The sequence below is a fragment of the Abrus precatorius genome, unplaced genomic scaffold (assembly GCF_003935025.1).
Source record: "Abrus precatorius isolate BTA unplaced genomic scaffold, Abrus_2018 Scaffold3, whole genome shotgun sequence".
In the NCBI taxonomy this organism is placed as follows: Eukaryota; Viridiplantae; Streptophyta; class Magnoliopsida; order Fabales; family Fabaceae; genus Abrus; species Abrus precatorius.
The window spans coordinates 18,576,409-18,583,161 of NW_020874373.1; the positions used below are offsets into that span (position 1 = coordinate 18,576,409).

The following is a 6,753-nucleotide window of genomic DNA, read 5'->3' on the forward strand; positions in this document are numbered from 1 at the left end:
GTACTCATCAACACTATCTGTACCCGTAACATTGTGGAAAACCCAAAAGAAGAGGAGGAAAAAAGTACCTGCGATGCTGCGAGTGATGCCCAACAAGTATTTCAAGCTTTCAAAACATAGAGGTTGGAATAAGGGCCAATACACATATACGAAGGAGTAGGCCGCAAACAACAAATGAGAGAGAGAGTCACAGAAGAATAAATAGTGAACGAGAGTGAGAAACGTTTCTTTTTTGTTGAAGAAGAACAAGAACAAGGCAAAGAAGAGGACATACAAGAAGAAGGACAAGAGTCATTAAAAAAGAGGACATTCAAGAACATGAACAAGGGCGAGAGTCATTCAAATGTTTTTTTTTACTTGTTCAAGAAGAAGAAGAAGACAAAGGAAAGGCTACTGGAAGGTTAGCATAAGAAGTTTTTTTTTCCTTTCAAGAAGAAGAAGAAAAGGACGGACGAAAGGCCACTAGGCGGTTAGCAAAAGATGTTTTTTTCTTTGAAAAAAAAAAGATGAACAAGACACATGGGTGGGAGAGTTGAAGAAGTTTTTCTTTTATATGAGGTTTGGTAACCTGTGCGCGTGTGTAGAATAAGTTTGGTGCAACCTAGTACTTGGCTTCTTTTCCTATACGATGTCGCGTACAGACACCTAAAACGGGTGTCTAAATAGCATTACTCAGAGAGAGAAGCATAGTGCAAAGGCATAAAAGAATGAGTCTCATAACAATGTGAAGAAGATAGGAGAGGAGAGACACCAACAAAAAAAAAATTGTATTATTATAAAAAGTTTTTTTAAAAAAAAGAGGAAAAGTGTGTTTAAATTAATAAAAAAATTAAAAAATTTCTTTAAGAGAAAAAAATGATTTGTGATTCAACTGTAGATTAATGCAAGCATATTTCAAAAAAAAATTTAAATTATAATGTAAATAAATTGAATTATTTATTTTTAATTATATGAATATTTTTGTTTATAATTTTAATTTTAGTACTGATTTTATTAAAAAGAACTAGTTAATAAAATGTTTAATACGATGTTAATTCAACCATTAATTTAATTATACAAATCTATAATAATGTATAACAATTTATTTTTAAATTTATATATAGTAATTATAGACATAAAAAAATTAATATTATTTAATAAATATTGATTAGGATTATTGAAATGTTTATTAGGATCCGTGTGAATATATTTGTTATTAAATTTAATTACTTATATTTTAATCATTTGAATAATGTAGTTTTAATGCTATTGTTAGCAGTGATTTAATAAAAAGAGTATTTAATAATTTTTAATTGATATTAATTGAACCATTAATTTAATTATACTTTATATTAATCTGCAACAGTTCATTTTGAAAGTTATATTTAGCAATTATTAAAAAAATTAGTATCATTTTATTAATATTGATCAATGTTATTGAAATATTTATTAGGATTTGTGTTAATATATTTGTTAATAATAAGTTTAATAATTTAATTATTAATTATTTGAATTATGTAACTTTATTATGCGCTCTTAGTAGTGATTTAAAAAAACTTAGTTAATATAATGTTTGTATTTTGATTAATTGAACCATGGATATAATTATACAAATTTATATCAATATTATTTTTAATTTGATATTAAGTGAACCATTAATTTAATTATAAAAATTTATATTAATATGCAGCAGTTAATTTTAAAATTTATATATGGTAATTATTAACATAAAAAATTATTATTAGTCAATAAATATTTATTTAAAAATAATATAAATGTTATAGATTTTAACTATGTAAAAATAAAATAAAAAGAAGTTAAAAGTGTTAAATACTTAGAATATTTTGTATTATATCTTATTTTTAAAAATAAAAAATTATAAAAAATAAACTTACTTTTAGTGTTTAAATAAATATCATTAGTATTAAAAATTTACCAATTCAAAATTAAATGCAATGTTGAGAGTGGGATTTGAACCCACGCCCTTTCGGACCAGAACCTTAATCTGGCGCCTTAGACCAACTCGGCCATCTCAACATGACTTACCAAACTTCAAATAATTATATTTTTTAACAATATTTTATTTCGCACTCAGTCCTAAAAATTTATTAGTCCAACTTAAAACTTGACCCGTGCAAATTGCCGTGTCAATAAATTAGCTTATTCTATCATAATAATACAGTCGTAAAAAATATTTATTACAATGACATTATTTAAAAAATTAATTTAACAGAATTAAAAAATGTGTTGAACAAATATAATAATAAGTAGAATATAAATATATGTGTTATATTGTTCTAATTAACAATATTGTGTGATGCTCTTCTAATTAATTTGCAGTATATAATCTCATCCATTTCGATAAAAACATACATACTATCTTTAGATAGACACTTATATTTTTAAAATTGTAATATGTAGTTATTGGAGTAGATATTTATATATTCACAATATAATGGGTATTTTCTATATGAATTATTCCTCCATCTTAAATTTGAATGGTTCCTCCAGTCTGGATTGTATCTATTGGAAGATAGATCCCAATTAGGTTGTTGTTGTAAATTTGGAAAAGAAAATTTATTAGTATAAATATTTGTAACATAAGCATGAGGATTACCTTCTAGAGTGTCAGACTCTTGCAGTGTCAGGCAGCTATCAATGTAGCCAAACAAATGTCACACAACATGGCTGGAATAGATGGTGGAGGAGGTAAAGATACAGCAGCATTCTTCTGCATGAGAGCCAATTGCTTCACCATAGATGCTAATTCATCAAGCTTGTATTCCTGCTTACTAGATTTAGCAACTTGTACTTCACTCACATTTCTGGTAACACAAGAGTTTTGCCTTATTGCAAATTGTTAGGAGTTGGCAGTCATGTTCTCAATCAAGTTGTGGGCTACAACCGGAGTCTTGTCTACCAGCGCCCCTCCACTTGTGGCGTCCATCATGCTCCTATCCATAGGGTTCAGTCCCTCATAAAAGTATTAGATGAGCAATTGATCACTAATTTGATGGTGGGGGCAGCTGGCACACAACCTCTTGAATCTTTCCCAATATTCATAGAGGATCTCTCTTTCAAGTTGTCTTATCCCACAAATTTCCTTCCTTATAGATGTAGCTCTTGATGTTAGAAAAAATTTCTCCAGGAAAAGTCTCTTCAAGTTATCCCAACTGGTAATAGATCCAGGAGGGAGGTAGTAGAGTCAATCCTTGGCTAAATCCATGAGAGAAAAAAGGGAAAGCTTTCAATTTAACATGTTCTTAAGGTACACCTTGTGGCCTCATGGTTGAACAAACTATGTGGAATTCCTTGAGATGCTTGAGTGAATCTTCACCTGTAAGACCATGGAATATAGGCAACAAGTGTATTAGTCTTGTCTTAAGAACAAAGGACGCATCAATGTCAGGATACTGTATGCATAAAGTTTGATAAGTTACGTCAGGTGCAATCAGTTCCTTTAATGTTCTTTTAATTTTTTATTTATAGTTTTTTTGTAAATATTTATTAATTATTGAATTTTGAATGTCTATTAACAACTATTTTTTTAAGAAAAAATCTATTTACATCTATGTCAAATTTGTGAAAAAATAATTATTTAAAATTTGACATATTTGTATTTAGGTATGTTGTTGTGTGTTGTATATCTGATATGTAAAAATTTTTATAGGTACTTTATTCAAAAAATTTATACTAATAAAAATAAAATACATATTAAGTTACAAAAAGTATATATTATTATATATAATTTATTTAAAACTATATTATTTATATTATTTACTATATGGTCCTATTTTATATATATATATATATATATATATATATTGTATATAATATTTTTTATTTTATTTTTCTATCATTTTTTTATAAATTTTAGTTTCAAATAAAATATAATTCATATTTAAAGAATTTTTATTTATTATAAAGAAAAATAATTAAACATAATATATTAATATAATAATGAAATAGTAATAATCATCAAATTAAGAATATAAAAAATATATTATAACAAGACGCAGGGAATTTGCAGGAGGATCGTAGGGATGAATGACTATGGAAAGAATATGATATCGAGAGATTTAAGTACGCTAAGTGAAGCGGTCAATCTAGGCTTTACTCTTTGTGTTGCTATTTTTACTTGTGTGTCTAACACTTTTTCTTTATGAGATTCCGACAACCACTAAAAGTGAAACCCCGCGCGCTCATCTATTTCGGCGTGACGAGTGTTGTCATCTAGTAAAGAATGGGAAAGGTCAGGGTCAAGGGCAAGAGGCTCTGCAGGGGTGGTTGGGTCTGGTGTTTTGTTCACACTAGGCTCGGACTGTGGTACGCGTGAAGAGCTCCCGCTCTCCATAAATAAGGGGAAAAATTCAAGTAAAGTGGTTAAATCAAACGACGATATCAAATTAATTAAGAGAAAAAAGACTCCTCAAAATATATATAATTTGTTCGCCTTTCATTTTTTTCATCATATGTAAGTATTTCCTTTTTCTTTTAAGAATGCATCTGATTTTATCTTTCTTTCGCTAGTTATTCCCCCCTTTTAGTGATTGTAGTAATTCTGCATTAATAGTTTTTAGAATGTCTCTTTCATATTGAGCAATTTTGTCTAATGTCATTTAATCACAGAATCCATTGACAGCTGCATAAATTACTAGAATTTGCTTTTCAATTGGAAGTGGTGCATATTGTGGTTGTTTTAGTACTTCTATAAGCCTTGCACCTCTATTGAGTAATGCCTAAGTCACAGCCAGAGTCCAGAATAGTTGGAGAGTTTACATAGACTATAAGAGACTAAACCAGCCAACGAGGAAGGACCATTTTCCATTATTGCTTTCTTAATTTTATTTTTTATTTTTTTTTGTTATTTCCAAATATGCATTACACCTAAACACTAGGAGAAAACCACATTTACATGTCCGTTTGGCACCTTCGCCTATTGGAGGATGCCCTTTGGCCTATATAATGCTCCTGGCAAATTCCAAAGATGCATGTTGAGTATTTTTTTTTATTTAGTAGAGCATTTTTTTTTTTTGCTGCATGTTTAGCTAATTTGGATAAAATTTTGAAAACATGCATAGAACTAACCTTTTGCTGCAGGAGTTTTTCTAGCCGACTCACTAAGGACTCAAAGAGAAAAGATCAAGAGTGATGTCAAACACTATGTGTGGGATGACCCCTATTTATTGAAGTTTTGTAGTGACCAAATGATCAGAAGGTCCATCCCTAATGAAGAAATTCCATCAACACTGCAGTTTTACCATGCTTCAATTATAGGAGGTCACCTTAGACCTCAAAGGACAGCAAGAAAGGTGTTAGATTCAGGACTGTAATGGCCTTCCATTTTCAAAGACTCCCTTTAAACATACTCCACATGTTAAATATGCCAAAGGTCAGGAGAAGTGATCAACTAGAGACAAGAAACGCCTCAACAGCCTATACTGTATTGTGACATCTTTGTTGTCTAGGATATTAACTTAATGGGCCATTTTTCATCTTCTTTTAGTTTCTTGTACATTTTACTTGTTGTTGATTATGTGTCAAAATGGGTGGAAGCTAAGGCCACCAAGAGTAATGATGTCAGGTAGATTTTGTTCGTACTAACTTGTTTTGCAGGTTTGGAATCCCTTGTGCATCATTAATGACCAAGAAAGTCACTTTTGCAACAAGACAATAGAAGTCTTGCTGAGAAAATATGGAGTACTGCACAAGGTTTTCACAGTTTACCATCCATAGACTAATGGCCAAGTTGAGCTCTCTAACGAGAAATAAAGAAGATACTTGAGAAAGTAGTACAACCTCACAGAAAGATTGGAGTCAAAGGCTCAATGATGCATTATAGGCAAATAGGACTGCATTCAAAGCGTCGTTAGGCATGTCTCCATACAGAATTGTCTTTGGCAAAGCATGCCATTTACCAGTGAAGATAGAGCACAAGGCATATTGGGCAATGAAGACTTGCAATATGCACTATGATTCAGCTGGAAAGCAAAGAAAATTGCAATTATAAGAATTAGAGGAACTGCATTTAGAGGCTTCTAAGAACTCAAGGATTTATAAGGAAAGAACAAAGAGGTACCGTGATAAGATAATAGCTAGGAAGGAATTCTGTGTTGGTCAAAACGTACTCTTATTCAACTCTTATCTAAAATTCATAATCAAGGGTGATTCCACTAGCAAAAGTTTCATGGTGAATAAACACCACTTAAAGCACTTTCTTTAAAATTCAGTTTTCTTGGAAGAAGTTAAGGAGATTAATCTGCAAACCCCTGTCATAGACCTTAACCACCATCCTTGTTCTGAGTAATCAATTCCATACGTCAAGCTAGTGACGTTAAAGAAGCATTGTGTGAGAGGCAACTCACAATTTTCTTAGAAGTTTTTAATTAATTTTCTATAATAAACATTGGTCTTGCATTTTAGTTTTCGACACCTCATGAATTCTGCTACAAAAACACCTCATTCTGCACCTTACCTTATTATTTGACATGTGTTTCTGCATAATTCTTAATTTTGCAGAGGAAGAACACATATTTTGGGCTCAATTTCTTCATAAATCCTACAAAAGATCAAGTGCAGCAGAAGAGTGATCACTTTTAGGACTTAAGGTAGTCATTTTGGTGAGAAAAATGAGAGTTTATCATGAAGGTAATCACTTTTTCAAGCAAAAGTAGTTACTTTCAGTACAGGTATGTATCTTTGCTCTCTGTAGTGAGCACTCTCATAACTGATAGTGATTACTTTCAAGGCATATAAGCTAAATTAGATGTGTGT

At 30.5% G+C, this 6,753-nt stretch overlaps 1 non-coding gene across 1 annotated transcript; it reads right to left on the reverse strand.

Annotated features, from left to right (window-relative positions):
• Positions 1–1,935: 1,935 nt before the first annotated feature.
• Positions 1,936–2,016, reverse strand: TRNAL-AAG. Its single transcript has one exon. It is a non-coding gene; the product is annotated as a tRNA-Leu (tRNA).
• Between the last annotated feature and the right edge of the window lie 4,737 nt (positions 2,017–6,753).